At 35.8% G+C, this 19,465-nt stretch overlaps 1 long non-coding RNA gene across 2 annotated transcripts in view; it reads right to left on the bottom strand.

Moving 5' to 3' along the window:
* LOC140640945 (uncharacterized) overlaps positions 1–19,465 on the bottom strand; it is a 42,622-nt gene that overhangs the window by 10,321 nt on the left and 12,836 nt on the right. The gene's annotated exons all lie outside the window — the stretch shown is intronic.

Raw genomic sequence — 19,465 nt, 5'->3', positions numbered from 1 at the left:
CAGAGCACCAGAATCGGAAATGGAAAAGAAATGGATGTTGCCATTCTGCAACTTAATAGCTGGGTAAGTTCAATCAAAATTATCTTCTTTAAATCTCCAGTTCTATTTCATCTTTAAAAAAGAAAAAGGCTAATAACAACACTAATCTCATAAGGCTATTTTGAAGATTAAATGAGACAAATACATCTAAAGCACTTACCTCAGTACCTAGTTCCTAAAACAGTTTATGTCCCCAATAATTTTGATACTTATTTTCAAATGTAAGTTATCAACTATGCTATTTTTTTCTGGATTCTATAACATCCTAAGTTTCTTAAACAGCCAGAAATCTGTCCAACCAATAAACGGAGATGTTCTAGGTAATTGAAATGTTGGTATTTTAGCCCTAAACTTCGAAATTTTTATGTTTTTTGACAAAATTTAAAAATGTACAGTTATCGTAAGCTACCTTTCAAGTCCTCTAAAATGTATTCACCAACATGAATAGGATATTGTAATTATGAGTAAATAAAATGTTATACTACCCAGATTTCACAAGGATGATACTATATCTTCATGAAACTATATAATTTTGAAATACTTTAGCCTAGGATCCTAAAAAGCTTTATTGCAGTGAACTCTATGTACATTTCTTCTAGTTATATACTCAAAATTATTTTTAATTTTAAAATGATACCTTCTACATAACACTTGAGAAAAACTGAAATCACAAGACAAAGATCTAATCTCAACACATAAAGGTTGGGTCTGAGAAGGAATTAGTGATGATTTGCAAAGCTGGCAACTGGGCCATCTCCAGTTGAAACTCCAGCTCAATTAAGGTTTATTTCCTCTCCACATAATCCTTAGGATTTCACAGAGGAGAAAACATGGTATGATTTTTATCAGACTTGATGCCATTCTATTGTTTGGGATGAAACTAAATTAAAATTTTTATGAAAATTTCCAGACATCTGAAATTCAAAATATCTTCCTCCAGCATTTAACTTCATAAGCAGTGTTTGTCCAAAAGTTCTTGTCGAAGTGCCAACAGAACAAAGGTCAGAGATGTACAAACAGAAAACCGAAACAAGATAAAAACGGATGATACAGCGTGCTGAACAGTCTATCTTGGGATATTTCTGGTTTCAATTTTGAGGAAACATGCCCTAATTAAATTCCAATACATTACTGATAATTTAAAAGAAGAAACAAGTTTGAAAGGGCCCATTTTAGTTCTGGTTTCCCCCAAAAAAAGCAGATCTAAGGCACAAAAGTTTATGTGTGAACAATTTCTTTGGGAATATAATCACAGATAATAGGAGTAAAACAAGGAAGTAAAGAGTGCTAATATCAGGATATAGTCATTTGCTACTAGGGGGAAACTAGTTACTCCATCCCTCAGTAATCTAAGAAGCATAAGAAATGTGTCTAGGAGCCCTCTACCCACAGGAAGAGAGAGGAAGGCATTTACCCATCTGCTTTGCTCCCTTGCACTCTAGGTTGTACGTGCACAGGTACAAAGGAATTACCATAGGTGTCCCACGATATCCCAGAGAGAAGGTCAGGACGGAAGCCAAAGGCACTTGATTCAGGCCTGAGGCTCTGAGGTGAAGTGACAATCTGCCATCAGGTTTATCCGTACAATGATGCTGGAGGCAGGTAAAGAACTGGTTGCTATAGCAGTGGTTGGAATGGACAGCATCGCCAGATGATTTAAATGGATATGCAAAAGGTGTCCACAGTATTTCCCATAGAGGAAATCTATGACTTTCCCATAAGAGATCATTACTTTTCCAATCTGTCAAGTCACCAACAGAATAGTTGCCAGGAACAATGTTCTGGGGATTTTTCTACCTGAGGAGGTTGGTAAGGGGGCAGTTAGGACCTAACCCTTTCTCTTGGAATTTTTGTTTTGTTATCATGGGAGATTATCAGTAGAATGAGTTTAGGTCCCTAGTCTTTGCTCAACAAAACAAAACTATGAGCACCTTTGTTAAACCAACCTTTAGCATTAGTTTGTCCCACATGTTAATTTATTAAATGACATTGCATTTTCACTGAAACTCTTTTGTGCTGTTAATTTAAATCAACATATTTGATATTGAATAGTTTATGTCATTTCTGAGTCACTCAGCAGCTTGGAGCAAAGTAATAACCAACCCCTACCAAGAAGAAAAATTAAATAAATAAAAAAGAAAAACAAAACCAAATAGTAATCCCAAGTGCCTCAGTTTCATAATTAATATAAACATGTTTAATCTGTTCTCAAGTGTAAATAACATCAACAGCATAGTCACAGCTCACAAATGCAATTTATGAAACAATTTAATAAAGGAGGAAAACAAGTTTATCACAGCATGCTTCATATTTCAAAAATAATAAGTTGCTATAACTTTAAGAAAGGCAATTCAGAAAAGTTACAATAGGAGAAATGAAATCAGCCTAGCTTTCCAGGAAAAATTGTAACAGTGATCCTATTTATTATGTTTTATGATACCTTTTTAAAATCTAAAGAAATTATAATTAAATATTTCTCCTCTTACTGCTTTTCTGTTAAAGACAAAAACTGTTTCAATGGAAAGAATGTATATATTCATATTAATTTGAAAGAATGACAAATTGAATTCATTAATGAAATAGTTACTATCACTATTACTGGTGATTGATAACATTTATTGGCATACTTTCAGTAAGAATTCAGCAAATATTACCTACTCCCAATCCATAAGTAGCTTATAGACTCAAATTCTTTTCCATCCTATTCCAGTAGACCACTCTAATTAGAAAACAGTTTCAAATAAAACTCTGCTTAGGGTAAGATTATCTTTAATGAATCTCCCTCTTTTTGTATGTTCTTAATCATTTTATACTTCTTTCTCTAATAAAGGACAAGCCAGACGTCCCTTTTCTTAGCTATACCCTACCTAATCAGTTTCATGCAGCTTTCAGACATCAGAATTGCCCTTCTCAAATACCCTCTCTTTAGGATTTAAAGAGATAGTTTACAATAAATTAAGAGATCTTTGTGTCAGATTAAAGATGGACACAAACTCTTTAACTCTTCTCTCATTGGGAGATGCAGTTTAATTTCCCTCCCTCAAATCTGGGCTGGCTTGTGACTGCTTTAACTAAAAGATAACAGAAGAAGTGATATTTGCCAGATTCAGGATAGTGCCAGACTGCCAGTTTCTGCCTCACAAGAGAGCTCAAGCACCACATGATGTTGAGCCACCACATATGACATTCAACTGCCTTGCTGGAAAGACTACACGAGGTCCTGAAACTATATGGAGAAAAAAAAAAAAAAGTTTCAGCTGTCCCTGTGGAGATGCCGGCATATGAGTGAAGCCATCCTATATACTCCTGATGAAACTAGCTTCTAGGTAATTATCACCTACTGGCCCTAATTAATTCGAGATGGTGTCGAATTGCCCAGTAGAAACCACTTGAATTCCTGACCCACAAAGTCATGAGATATAATAAAAACAGAGAGACACTAAGTGCTGGCAGTTTATTTTTCAACAACAGATAGCCCATATAATATGGTCCCTTTTTGCCATATCTGACTGATCTATAGCCCAACGACTTCAGTATAACATGCAGGAGGGAGTCATACATGTTATTGCTATTTATAGTGTTTATAACAACTCCATTTTTAGAATATTTAATGGGTCTACAGCAGAGCCCGGAAATATATGCACATCTTATATTCTAACATAAAAGCTTTCATGGAAATCTCTACAACAAACTTGACAGGTACCCATTCTCTGAACATTCAAACAATAGAGATATATCCATCTTACAAAGTAAACCCAGCCTTAATTATGGAAATGCTTTTGCTGAGGGTAGAAGAGAATGATTCATAGGTCAAATGTCTCTGAAAAACTCCATGGCAGGAATTCATGAGCCACTAATGCTGTGCTATTAATCGATTCAACTGCATCACATGCTTCTTTTGGTCCAGCTTTGAACTGAGACTCTTGGTTCAAAATCATAAAAGAATGAATCCATTTGGCTAAGTTCATCTATCTTTGGGCAGAGTACTTTATGCCAAACCTTGTCATAGGCAAATTGATCAGCCTAAAATTGGCTAAGTGCCCACCCTGGGTTTATCAGCTATGACCACAGAACTAGGTTATGTGCTCTATCTAGAACAGGATTGTTTACAGTGCTAGAGTATAGGGGCAGATAATCTCCCAGAAGGAAATGTAAAGAAACCAACTATGTGAGGTACATTTCATATATTTTCTTTCACATGCAAGCCTTTAATATTTGAAAAGATTAATTACCCATACTCCATAATCTACTCAAACCTGGCTATAATCATCAGGGCATAGTCAAAAGATAAAAACTACACAAGTTTGGGCACTGGGGTGGCTCAGTGGTTGAGCATCTGCCTTCAACTCAGGATGTGATCCTGGAGTTCCGGGATCGAGTCCCACATCGGGCTCCCCCGGGGAGCCTGCTTCTCCCTCTGCCTAGGTCTCTGCCTCTCTGTCTCTCTGTCTCTCATGAATAATAAAATCTTTTAAAAAAAACTACACAAGTTATTTTCACAGAATTTAATTAAAAGAAATGTCACCCAGGTATTAGAAAATTTCAAAGGCAAAAGGGAACACTAAGGTATCACAGAGTAACTGTAGCTTCTACCCTATGACTGGGAGAATAAAAGGACAGAATTATTAGATGCTGTGGGAGGGTTCTACAAAGCTAGGACTCAGATCTCTGAAGAAAAGAGGACAGCTTTGCTGGTATTAATGTCCCAGGAGCTTGAAAATGGGAACTTCTGGGACTTGGGCACACACCTCTAACAAGGAGGTGCTCTGAGCATTGCTACATTAGTGCAGCAAAAACTAAAATACAAATCTCAATAAAACTAAGACAATGGAACTACTACTCCATTTGTTCAGGCTACTGTATTCCTATCATAGACCAGGAAATAACCATACCACACTGTAAATTTTTATTAACCTTTCAGTGAACTAAGGAATCTGTTTTTTAATATGAATTCATACTATATTAGGTTTTATCCAGACTTCGTTTAGGTAGTTGACCCTAACTCTGGTGATAGATTATAATTTATGCACACAAATATTCATGTTTCATTCAGGGCATTCTACTTCCATTTGTTTTTCTTTTTTCATTCATCTCTGTCATCAAAAATACATACTGTCTCCCTCATTTTATTTAGAACTTTGTGCTCGTTTACAGGGTCCTCACCTACCCTACATCTTGACTTCTGTTTGATGATGACCAACAAAGTAGAAAGCCAGATGTTAGAGAATTCAAAAAGTTTTCAGAAACTTTTTCCATGATGTGGGCCTATCTTTTTCTTGTTCTCCCTCACTTCTCGGCAAAGCTTTAAAATATATTTGCGAGATCCTTACCATCTATCTCCAAGTCTACACCCCTTCTTGTTTATGGAATTCAGTGGTTTGTGCTCCTCTTTAGCCCTCATCTTTGACTAGACATCCTTAAATTCACATATCATAGTTATTAAAATCTGAATTTTTTTCTTAATATCATCTAGAAAGTGAACAGGGAGAATTATAACCATGAAGGTAAGAACACACTAAACTCAGTAAAGCTAGCAGTAAGTCACGGTCAAGTGTTTGAATTCATGCAAGACTCATTTAAGCAGAGGTATTTAACATAAATGGCATAAAGGATTTCTATAACTATTTGTATACTAAACAGATACCTGAGACCACCACCAAAGATCCTAGTTTAACTGGTTTGTGCTAAGGTCCTGCAATATGTGTTTGGGGGTTAAAAAACTTGTAGAGTCTGCTACGCACCCACCCCCAATTAAAAAACAGAATTTGAGTATCTCAAATCACCATTTTCAGAAAATCACGTTTTTCATATCTAATCTCAAAAACTCCCTATCCTAATAACCTAAGAAAAACACAAATTCTACCTTGTCAGCTAGTTTTTTTTTTAAGCTAGTCAACTGATTTTAAGTAAGCCTTTCTATCTTGGATAATCAATGAAATTTGTCCCAAAGTGGTTCCCTATTTGACAAAGTATTAAATGGAATCATTTTTATTATTAAAGTGACTGTGTATTCTTGCTTGGTTGTTTCGTTTAATAGTTCATAAATTAATGAGTATCTGTACTAGACACTAGATATGCAAGTGATTGGAATCTGTTATTCTGTTAAAAAAAGAATAAAAACTTCTGTAGGTTAGGTACTAAATGAGAATTATGAGAAAGATACTTAACAAATAGTAACTCCTTGCCTTCTAAATACATATGGTGGGATGCCTGGGTGGCTCAGCAGTTGAAAGCCTGCCTTCGGCCCAGGGTGTGATCCCAGAGTCTCAGGATCGAGTCCTGCATCGGGCTCCCTGCATGGAGTCTGCTTCTCCCGCTGTCCCCCTCTCTCTCCCTCTTTCTCTGTCTCATGAATAAATAAATTTTTTAAAAATCCTTAAAAAATAAAAATAAAATAAATACATATGGCTAAACAGAGTTGAAATAGAAGTCTCTAACAGATGCGATATTTCCTATTTTAATACTAATGACCATATATTAAGTAAGAAGTACTCCAGAAGCACTGCAGAAATAGAAATGGCTATGATGGGATTTTTGTCCCCAAAGAACACAGTCTCATATGGAATGAAAAGCAATGAAAGACTAATCTCTTCTCAGTTATGTTTTCATGAACTCCTTGGAATTCCTTAATTTTGGAATTGTAGTTAATGTTATCTGTAAAATATTACTAATCACACTTTATCACTGGAACAACCATAATTTATTTTCCCAGTCATTTTGGGGGTCAGAATGACCACAATTGCTGTCTGACCCACACCTCTATGAAATCATTTTCATGTTCCTGAGAGAGCCTGTCCACAGTTAGGATGGTAGTTCAGGTTACAACATAATAATTAGATAACTGCATATATTTCAAAATGATCACCACAATACACACTGCCAACTGCATGCCCAGGAAGGAGGAGGACCTGTACCTGAAGACAATCCAGAGAACAATCCTTAAGACAGGCTCTCATGTGGAGCCTATAGAGGACTTGCCTTGTAGAAACATCACACAGAGGTGACACTGCACAAAAAGAATAAGGAAGGCATGCACTTCCCCATCCGTGATGTGCACAGGACACCATCCAGGTCATCCCCACAGCCCAGCACTGCCTGTCCACCCATATGCTGATGCCCCAGTCCTGGCCATGGAACCTGGCTACCTTATGGCGATCCAGTGTTAAGTACAAGTGGTTGATGGCACATACTGTGTTCCTCTAGGAACATATCCTGCATGGGGCCATGTATTGGAGGAGTCCCAAGTGGCCAGCACCCCCATCTTTGTTGTGAGGGCCTACCTACCAATCAACAATTCTTTTGGCTCGCTACCAACCTTGAGGTCCGACATGAACAGCAATGCCTTTTGCTAGTACATGTTGGACCACACTGGCACATCCTGCCTGGAGACCCCTTCCACAGCACCAGCCAGGCAGTAGAAGAGGTCCAGAAGTGCAAAGGCCTTGAAAAGGCATTGCAGCCCCTAGCAACTTCAAGAACAAATTAGAAGTAGGCTTCCCAGCAGCTTCCACCACCTCAATGGGAGGTGTGCCCACCAACCCAAACATCCAGCACAGCAACAAGCCCTCACATTCTCTTCACAACACCTGGAGACTGTCCAGACACAAGGTGCTCTACCTGATAGGCCCATGGCCCAGTCCATGCCATTATTCAACATTAACACTTGATACTGTTTATTTTGCTATTTACTGCAAGATTTCAGGGGCAACATAAATGCCTTCACAGCAGGGACTTAGTGGGCTGGGGGGTGGTGTAGAGAATGGGACACCCAATACTTTTTTCCTTATTTCTTCAGAGGTAAGTTCAAATGTCCACCCCAAAATTTGAAATAAACACAATAAGAGGTTTAAAAATGGAGTTTCAGGTGTACCTGGGTGGCTCAGTCAGTTAAGTGTCTGCCTTTGGCTCAGGTCATGATCTCATGGTCCTGGGATCCAGCAGAGAGGCTCTGTGCTTAATGGGGAGTCTGCTGCTTCTGCTCCCTCTTCCCTTCCACCACCACCCCACTCCTACCCCCACCTGTGTGCTCTATCAAATCTTTAAAAAGTTTCATAAAAAATGATGTCCATTTACAATGAAACTAAACCTATAAAAAATAAACTTTTCTGCATTCTATTTTGTTTTAATGTATTCTTTAGCAGGTTTATGACTTTTACTTTTCAGGTCTTAAAGTCTTCTTTTGCTCACTTCAACAATTTAAGAGATTAATAAGGTGTCATCTTCCTAAAAGCTATTTTGGTATCTACTTTAAAAAAAAAAAAAAAAAAAGCTCTCAACTTTGTGGTTTCTAATGATTCAAATAAATTGTGAGCTCTGCCACTCACCATTCATCTTTTAAAAACTTTAATAAAATGTAATAATAATGGGAAAAGCAACAAAATAGCTAATTAAATAGTTGACTTAAATATACCAGACCCACTTCCATTCTTGGCCTCACTGGAGCCTTACTAGCAAAATGTGCGCTCAAAGTCAAACATTAAGTCAAGGAAATGTCTAAAGAAACCCACAGGGTGATCTGGAGATTTTTTTTTTAAATGCATGCTAAATATTTCTTTACTGTGTACTCTCTGGGAGGAGTTAGACACAACAGGATAATAAAAGAGTCCATGGGTAGTACTTTAGCATTTACTTATTCCTCTATCCCTCTGACTCAATCTTTTAGTCATCATCAAAACCTTGTTGGTGGCAATTTAAAATAGTACAGCCACTTTGGAAAACAGTCTGGCAGTTTCTCAAAATGCTAAGCAGAGTTACCATATGAATGCAAAATTTCCATAAGAAACAATTCTACTCCTAGGATTCTACTCAAGAGAAATGAAAACATATGTCCATATAAAAACTTGTACACAAATGTTCATAGCAGAATTATTCATAATAGTCAAAAAGTGGAAACAATCCAGATGTCCATCAACTGAAAAATGGATAAACAAAACACAGTGTGGCCATACAATGGAATACTGGCCTATAAAAATGAAGTATTGATACTATGTTACAACATGGATGAACCCTGAGAACCTTAGACTAAGTAAAAAAAAATGATATGAAGTTTATACAATAGGCAAATATATATTGAAATATAGCAGATTAGTTTTTACTTCCGTTGGAGAAAGGGAAGAAGAGAGTAAGGGGTAGTGACTGCTAATGCCTATGGTGATTCTTTAGGGTAAAGAAAATATTCCTGAATTAAATTATGGTGATTCTTGCTAAACACTATAAATATATTAAAAACTACTGAATTGTCTACTCTAAATCCATAAACTTTATAGTATGTCAACTATAGATCACGGAAATTGTTTTAAAAAATTTATTGTTAAGGTACCATTTTTGTGTACAAATATTCAGAAGTAGGTTTTGGTGTTTTTTTTTTTTCCCCAAATTTCAAATTCTAGAACTTGCTGCAACAGAACCTATCCTCTGTCTTCAAGTCTAATGCAGTTTCCACCTTATGAGCACTTTCTTCATAAACTGGAAGGAAAACTTATTCACAGAGATTACTTGGACATTGAAAGGATTTGCAAAACATTACCTATGTTTTAAATTTAAAGTACTTAAAGAATTACAGCAATATTAAATTACTTGTAGTGGTGTTCTTATGTAAGAAAAAGTAGAATTATTTTGTTTTACTGCAAAAAAACAACAACTAGAGTCATATAGCTTAAAGCATGGAACTGGACAGGGGAGCTAACACTATAGGGTTAGAAATGGATTTTGTAATAATCAAAAGTGAACTTGAAACACATACCCACCTAACACCAGGAAATTATATACTTAACATCTTTACTCTTCAATGGATTTGTCAAAAAATTTTTAACCTAATTCTGAGTAGAAATGTTCCTGAGTGGTCCTTTAGCAAGCTATAAAGAATGCTAAGTTCCAAGTACAAGACATGCCCTCCCAGGATTTTAAATAAAGAATCTGTATTGAAGATACTGCTGATCCCAAATATTGAAGGTCATTTTTGTCACTAATATGTTCCCACAGCACACAGGTGACCTTGGCCAAAATAATGGCACAGTGGTTGGCCCTTACAGAGATCTATGCTGCCCCTCAATAAAATGAAGAGATGGAAGAGGCATAGCATCAAAACAGTGGAAACTATCTTACTGTGAACCCTTCAATTGATAAAGCTTCATTAGAAAAGAAGCACACACAAGTCTAGGAAATACCAGGAAACCCACAGGACCTGGAGACTCTTTAAAATACATACTATTTCTTTTACTACTTGGTTTCTAGGATGAGTTAGATTAAATAAAGTAATTGTAAGGGGGAAAAAAGAGAGAGTAAACTTTGACTACTCATGAAGATGATCTCACCTTCTACTTTACAAATAGAAACCATCAGATATGATCCCTCCAAACTCCTACCCCAGATTCAAATAAACACTCCCAAGCACTTCATTCTTGCCCCCCATATATATGAACAGGATTCCTTCCTCTGATTGAAAATAATCTTTTCATGTTCTGATTCCAAAGCCATTTTTATCTCAAAGGAATTATTTCCTCTGTTTCTTTTCTCTCTCTGGTGACTCTTTCCTCATAGCATACATAAATTCTCAAGTCAATTTCCTGAAAGGGGAAAACATGCATTTCTATGTGCCTTCCCAGCAAAACTATTTGACAATAATCTTGTCTTCACTTACTCCCCTTCATTTCATTACATTCCTCATACCCTTAGAATATATTCACTACTATCACCAATAGCTTCCTAATTTTGTTAACAAATCTTTTCTTAACATTTATTTCTTTCTGCCCTTCAAACCTATTCCTTATCTCTATTGATAGCAAATGTCAACCATCCAATTACCCAAAAAAATTAAGCATCATTCTAGATTCCTTTCTTCCTCTATTTCTCCCTTCCAGGCAAATGATCCTGTAGCATTGTCAATACAGTATCTTAAATACATCTTGAATAGGTCTCCTTTTTTCCATTTCCACAGCCATAGCCTTAAGGACCTAATCAGCTCTCTTATGACCAATTACAGAAGGCTTTTAGCTTCAGATCTTAGCTTCCTCCAACAAGCATTCTAATCTATCCCCTTCAGTGATGCAAAAGGAGCATTTCTAAAATATAAATCTGATCACATTAGCTCCCTTTTGAAAACCCTCTCATGGGCTTCCAATGCCAATGATTAAGTCCTAAATTCTTAATATATCATGCAGGGCTCTTTGTGACCCTACTCTTTACCCTAACTCTACTCCCCATTACATACATGGCCCCATCCACAGTTTGCTGAGTGGGGCATACTTTCTCAAGACTTCCTGCTTTTTTAAATGCTATTTCTGCTGCCTAGGGTATGATGATTTTCCTTATATGTCTAGTGAAATATTATAACTTCAAGATTTTCAAGTCTTATCTCTCCTAGGAAAGCTTCCTTGGCAGCTCATGAAGGAATTTGGTACTCTTCTCTTGAACACATTTCTGCTTTATATTTATTGTAGAGTATTATAATATCTAGTTGTTTGTGGCTCATGTGATAATAGTAATGTCATTAATAATACTCAAAAATTTTTGAGGTGTAGGTTCCTGGCACCACTCTAAATGCCTTATGTGTACTAACTTATTTAATTCTTACATAAGCATTGAAATAACATTTATCATTATCCCTACTTTACAGATGAGATCATTGAGACATAGTAAAATAATTTGTCTGACATCTAACAGGTGGTAAGAACATATAAACTAGGCAGACTGATGACAAAATGCACACTATTAACCACCATTTCAAGCCTTAAGCTTGTGAGCTCTAGAAAAGCAGGGTCCATGTCTTACTCATTTTTGTAACCTGTGCCTAGCATAATGCCTGCCACATAGCTAGTGCCCTATTATTGACATTGAGTTAAAGGCCAAGCCCAAAAGAAGTTATATTAAATTTCAAATAGATTTTTCTACTGAATTTGATTTATGTATATCACCTATGAAACGAAGGAAAATGTTTTATATAAATAAATTTAAGCACCTATAGAAATATTTTTAAAATAATTTATAGTTTCAGGAGACAAAAATATATACATGTACGTATTAGTCATTGCACATCAACATAGTAAAAATGTATCACAAGATAAATGGCAACTCCAAAAAGTCATAGAATTATTGATCAGATAGGCACTGAAACAGAAACTCTGTTACTCCATTGGCCTTCAAGGACATGAAATAGGAGGTTGTGCCATGAAGCATTTCTGCAAATACACTATGAAATATGGTGTTCCTCTAAGTAGCAAGATGCTTCAATCCAGAATCATCATCTTAAATCACCACAGGGTCTTTCCTCCCCTCTTTTTTCCATCTTATAAGGCATTAAAATTTCAGAAATGAGAAACTGCTTCAATGGATACAATAGGAAAGGGGTGTTGTTCCTTATAGCAAAGAGCAAATAATGTTAAAGAAAATAGTGTTAGTGCCATCAAAGACCACCCAGTGAGAACTAAAACAATTGCTAGCCCTGGAAATCCTTTAATGAATAATATAAAGTTTTATTTCATTTCCAAAAAACTGTATCAGAAGAATGCATCAGTTGTGTAAATTTCAACTTGTAAAATTTCAAGTCACTGGAGGGTGGGAGTACATGTTTGGAGCAAAAGATCCTGCAACAATGGTTTGCAAGCACTGCAAAAAGAATCTGGAGATAGATAGATAGATAGATAGATAGATAGATGATAGGGATGTTCTGTCTCCTATTCTCTCTCTCTCTCTCACACACACACACGCTCACACACACACATACTTATAAACATATTTAGTGTACAGTGACAGCATATGATAATAGAGAGGGCACGGGCAATTCAGACATATTATTGTTACACAAAAAACACCACTGAGCTCATTCTAACCTGCAAAACTATCATATACAACTCTAGGAACATAAAAACTTTACCAGATATTCCTAAGGAAATAATGCCCTAAGCATCAAGACCCACCGGAGACATTACATACAGTGATTTGAATTTTAGACACAGCCTGAACACATTTTTGGAAGAAAATAATATAGTTATTAAACTACTCAGGTAAAGAACAGATAAATTCACCTGCCCAGATTATGTGGGGGGAAAAGAAAAACAAAAAGCCAAGGTTGTCAAGGTAGGTCAAAGAAAAAAGGAATTACAAAAAATAAAAGCAAAGTATGGTAAGCTTAAATCTTATACTGCAAATAAATTAATAATTGTGCATAATCAAAAATGCCCTTCATAATGCTGTAGAAATACTATTTTGGAAAGAAACATGACATGTCTCCATAAGCCTACCAAAGTCAGGGTTTTTTTTTCTCCAGCATTGGGACAAATCAACATTTAGTTAAATTAGCCTTAATGTGGGGCCATACAGCATTTTTTTTTAAAAAATGTGTTTTTAAACAATAGGAGCAAATGTAGTATGGGGAGATTCATCTGATCCCCAGATGAATCAGGATAGAAGAACTCCTTGAGTGGAAAGGTATATGTAATCAACTATGCTATTTAAACTCCTTAAACTCATTCATTCTTTCTCTCTTCCCATCATATACTTGTAGTTGAATTTATGTAAATTAAAAACTCCCATGATGGAACCATTATATCAAAGACAAAAATTGAAAAGGGAAGAAAAATCAGACAGTCTACAATTTACATATCCTTCATGAAATCCCAGAACATTTTGCTGTACCTACATTAATAGGACATTTATTGTAGCCTTTATTAAACTTTTTACTCATTTGCATATATACTGGATTATAGATCCTAGGAAAGCCACTGAGCATGATCACTTGTTGAGGGAGCCCTAGGTGTTGACTCTGGTAACTCAACAACATGGTAAGACAAGTATTCTCCTTTTACATATAAGGAAGCTCTCAGAATGAGGAGTGCTCCAGATTAGAGCTTGCCAGTGTCAAAGCAAGAATCAGAATCCATATCTGCATACACATTCTTCCCATTCCCTGAGTAAAGCAAGAAGCGCCCAAGCCATGCTCATAGCAGACACACATAATGGAGATCATTCTTTCCCCTCATCACAAATGTGGCCTTAAGAAATCTCCAAGCCTCCTTTAATGGTACATCTAAAGAAAAGCAGAAAAAAAATGAAACCTGTGGGTCATGCTATCATGCTGGAATGGTATTCATTTTAGTGCCTCGTCATGCCTAGGGATGCTACAAATATTTGTTGAAAGAATGAACTACTAATACTGAAAGAGATAGAAACAAGTTTGGGAATAAAAATGGAATAGAAAACTAACAATGCATACAAATAGAAAGGAAGTCTTTTGTTCATTTCATGCACATTGGGATTTGCATGAAATGAATAAGCTGAATAGACCAGCAAACTGAATTTTAGCACTGGTTTGGCTATTCAGAACAGAAACATGATGAATATTTCAAACTAAGGCTCACCACGTTTACTTGGAAGATGGCTCCTCTTAGATCACCTCACTTTCATGCTAAAAAATGGAAAGGTCAGAGTATTTCTGGAAACATTTTCCTCTAGGGAGACAACATTTCTTAAAATGACAGCCCAGCTAGGCTGCATAGAATCCCAGAAGTTTGGCGGCACCTGTTAAGTCCCCTTTCAGCTGGGTTATTATGATTTGCTTCCAAAGATCTCTATAAATTTGCTCATTGAGTCAGGATAAATACCTCTGAAAACTATACAGTTCTTTTATTCTTTCTAACCATTTGGATTGATGCTAGATATCCCAAGGGCTTGGGGAAAAAATGGAGATATAGGATTGAAATAGGTTGGCTAGTTTTTGTGCACAACTAAAATGAAAGAGCAATAGTTACCAGTGCAACCAGTAATTACCTACCGTATAGCTGCTATGGAATACACTAACATCAATGGGTTTGGGGCTTAATGTGAGAATAAGTGTACATTTCCAAAAATGGAGTGTAGACTTCATTTTACTGTAGAGTAAAATTTCTTCTTCCTTTCATAAATAGATCTCTATTAAACAATTCCAGGGGAAAAGATGTGCACTTCAGTCTTTGCCGTAGATAGGTTGTCATCAAACACAATCATTAGCTGTTATAATGATCAAGGAAGCTTAATACAAAATAAAGGGTTTACTTTTCTCCAGGTCATGGACAGGTATGGAATACAAAACGCATACATGACACATGAAATTGTAGTGTTTTTGAAGCTATAGTAAATATATTGCTAACTGTAATGAAATAAAATACCCTTCTCTGTGCTTAATATCCTAGAGAATAGAGTGGAGGAAAAAGAAACCGTAAGTTACAGTCTGCTGGCTCCTTCCCACTGATGGTAGTCCTCTTATTCCCTACCCACTCATTCTGTGCAATAAGCCACAGTATCACCTGTATCACCATTGTGCTTACTTGCTAATGTGTCTTTCTTCCTCTATTGTAAACATTACCAAGGTGAGACCCTGTCTTAGTCATCATTTTATTCGCAGTCACAAGTTCATAATTTATTCTCAGAAAATGTCAGTGGAACATTGTTTGTGGAATGGCTGCCACACTGAGGTCCCTAAAGCCAGCTGTGAATGTAAAGTACTGAATAAAGAATCTCAGTATTCTCTGTCCTTGAGTGTGAATATTGCACCAAGATCCCTAGGTCCTACCTTATTCCAATCTACAATAATTTCCCCAAAACTTCTGCTTTAGATCCTCATAAGAGGAAGAGTGTAACAGTAAAGAAAGCATATTCCTCTGGTGTGCTGGTTGGAGAAGGAAAGGATGGGTACAGGGACAATCTTAGGGCTGCCCTAGAAGGTGCCTCTTTTCCAAGACTCACTCTATCAGAAATCATCTCTGCTAAATCATCTGTCAGCTATGACAGAGACTACACACAAATCACTGAAGTCCACTATCACTATCCACATGTTGAACAGTGCCTTCTACTTTCTTTCTAAATGCCCATCCCATAAACACAGCACAAATTCCAAAAATCTCAAATTACTGTCCTATCACTGCAGAGTATTTTTAACAAGAAATAAAAATCTGACTTATTCTATTTACTTTAAAAAAGGAATATTCTTTTATTAAATTTCCTTAAATCCAAAGCATACTATTTCCAGAGATCTTTCCCCATTCATCAATATTCTATATATTCACTATCTTACCAATATTATATTTATATTTCAATATACAGGGAAATATCTCTTCTTAGGGTAGAAGGGAAATATTTTTATCTTTATGGTTTTATTGTTTTTTTACTAGATGATCAGAAAACCAAAGTATGAGCTTTATAGATGTCGGAGGCAATCCTGTTCTGTCATTTTTTTATGCACATGCTGACTCAATGTCATAGAATAACTGTGTTGCTTTCTGCCTTCCCTGACAGTCCAAAGAAAGAGTAATGCATACAAATCATTTTACTGTTTAAAAGTTTTGAATAAAACATGCTAACCTTGTCATACTAAGTGACAGACAGAAATGTCACCATTGTTTGCCAGGGACAAATAATCCATATACTTCATGTATAATTCATCTGATCTTTAAGAATGTTTAACAATATTGAATTTAGATAAATTTCAATGTTATGATGCATCAAACTTCCTTTATCAATTTACACATGTGCCTCATCAATTTAAGTCTTCATTTGTATTACTCTGTTTTTATATTAACTATGACAGATCTAGAGATTACACTTATTTCCAGGAAAAATTTATAGATGTATTGTCTATATTACTGCTGCCTCTCTATGTCCCTCTCTCCATAAGGTCTTAACTTGGAAACCTCAAATAACCCAAGGGTTGTAAATCTGCCTTAGAAGACCCAATTGCAAGTACAGGTATCTACAAGTCGTTTGACATAGAGCCTTTGGTCTCCAAATAGATTGAAGAACTCAGAGAGATAAGATTTCAATCCTTCCTAAAATAAGATTGCAATGGCTTCCAAAGCTTTTCTGCCAATCAAAGCTAACCAAGGGCAGGTCTGAAAATCAGATGGACAAGAATATTTTTAAGAGGCTTCAAAGTAAGCTGGAATTCCCTATGCGTGAATCAAGAGAAATGATGTAGCAGTCTACTGCTAAGTATGATTTCCCCAGCAGCTGTCTGTGCAATCTTGTGGTTCTTCTAAGTCTGAAAGGACTACTCTCCAACCTCTCCATGTAAAACCACTACCTTAGAAACCATTTGGTCGACAGTGCCCTCAATATGGTTAGAAAATAAAATATTACAGAATCATTTAAGAAATGATTCACAAAGCTTAGGAATAAATTGAGCAACTAAATGTAAACCAGATTGTTCCCAGAAGCATCTACTGAAAGCCTATTTCCTGTTTTAGAAAGAATAATCATTTCTATACAACCTAATTTTGCCAAGGACCACATTGTCCTCTTTTCCCTCACCTCATGATACTTCCTCCTTTGTGAGGCTTGGCAAATTGTTTCTGCCCTTGGAGATCATGTTACTTCAATTAAGAATGTTTGACAAGATAGAAAATTTCATGAAACAGAAGAGGTTTTTTTTTCCCCCAGAAGGATGTGGGGGCAAGGAGCTAGCATACACATACATATTACATTTAATAAATTAAAAAATTCATATATTCTCTTCAGTTTCTTACCTATACTTATGTGTGTGCCAATCCACCTTCTCTAAATTATACATCGGTGTGCACATGGGCACATACAAACATTTAATTATATTTTTTTCTTTTCCTGGTACATTGGAAAAGGCAAGCCATTTTTCACTAAACTGCCTCCTTGGTAGTTCATTCATAAAGTAGTAGAAAATTATGAGAAATTCATTTAAGTCTTCAAAGGGGAAGAAGCCAGTAAAATAAATAGAGTTGGTAGATAAACCTATGGGAAATTATTTAAATTTGTATGTTGGACTCTAGAAAGATCTTCCTTTTCAGAAATGCTAAATTCATTAAAGGACTCTGTAGAATCCCTCTTTCAAAAAACCATTTGGAATCATTTTTGTTTCTGTTTTGATTTGTTTTAAACTGCACAAGTTGCTTCTAATGTTTTGCATAGCATCTCTTTTCTGGGTTGAATGTGTATAGCTTTCATTTGATGTTCTAAAGGGTCATGATACTCACCAAAAATATTTAAGAACCACTTTTTGTCAGCATGGGGGCTCTTATTTCTTTAAAAGCATTTTAATTACTTCTACCTGGAGATAGGAAATTATATCAGCTATAATAGAAACTCGGGTTTTACTGGTCTAGAAGTTAACATTGGTCTTTAAATAAGTAATTTACACCAGTTATCACTGACAAATTTTCCCATTTCAGTCACAGTATACATATGCCCATAGATTTCCATTATTTTCCAACAGTTCTAATTTCATTGTGGAACATTTACCAGATGGAAAGGGTCCATTTTATGGGCTTTTGGCAGGTAAAGTTCACTCTGCTAAATGAAAATCCCATGTATGAGGAGTCCATGAAATTGGCAATAATTGACTTTTGAACACAGAATTTTAAACCTGGTTTTATTTGCAACAAGAGAATCCTTTGAAGAGATTTTTGTTAACCCTTTAAGCTTTTTGTTATTGTTATATCTGGGTCTTAAACTGGCACCAATGTGGACAGAGGATTTCATAAATGAGTTCCAGTACCAATTCTCATCATTAATGCCACCACTGCAATCATTACTTTGCTTATATTATTAAACAAATACTTAAAGGATGAAAACTACAATTCGTTGAATGATACTTTGGAAAATCCCTATTTAGAATACTTTAGAGAAGTGGCAGGATGGAGTGCACTTATTTTATATTGTATGTCATATACATGTAATGAATACTTACTAAAGTTATTTAATCCTACTTAACACGTAGAGACATTGCTTCTTACTAACCACAATTTACTTTCCTTTCTCCAGGTTTTGAGGTTTTTTAAAAAAAATCCTGTTATTTTAAACGTACCTCTTCTCCTACAGTCATTTTATTTTGAGGGTTCAGTAAAATATTTATCATTTAAGACAGTTGGATTTAGGATTTAGATTGGTATATTGGCCTAATGGAAACTTCCATTATTTTCTACTTAACACACTTTTGCTTAGCCTAATTTTTTCCACTTAGAACTAGCTGGTAGAAAAAAAAAAAGTGAGTGGGGGGAAAAAATTAACACCTAAGTTGGGGAGGGGTGGGAGGGCAGATTTACTAGGCAGGCCAATGCCAATGATCCAGAGAAAGCTGGATGGCCTGGACTGTAGGTTTTTGGCATGTAGTGTGTGTAGTCAACAAGGCAGTGGGGAGAAAAATATATTGTAGTTATGATTCTAATAAGTATAAACAAGCTTAATACTTTTTAGGACATCAAAGAGTCAGGTGGATAAAAGGTGGTAGCAGATGCTTCATAGCATTCTGTTTGTCATTTTAATGGAAAAATAAAGAAATGAAAAGTTAAACCTCTCCTTTCATTTGAAGGAATATTTCCTATTGACCAAATTCTAAGATAAATGTCCACAGGAGTGGTTATATCAAGAGTATGCTTTTCATCTACTATGGTTAAAATAAAGTTTTTTGAAACCTCATGCACCTCAAAAT

This window comes from Canis lupus, chromosome 10 (genome assembly GCF_048164855.1).
Source record: "Canis lupus baileyi chromosome 10, mCanLup2.hap1, whole genome shotgun sequence".
NCBI classification, from domain to species: domain Eukaryota; kingdom Metazoa; phylum Chordata; class Mammalia; order Carnivora; family Canidae; genus Canis; species Canis lupus.
Note: the sequence above shows the minus strand (reverse complement) of the source record. Positions and strands in the feature narration are given on the sequence as shown.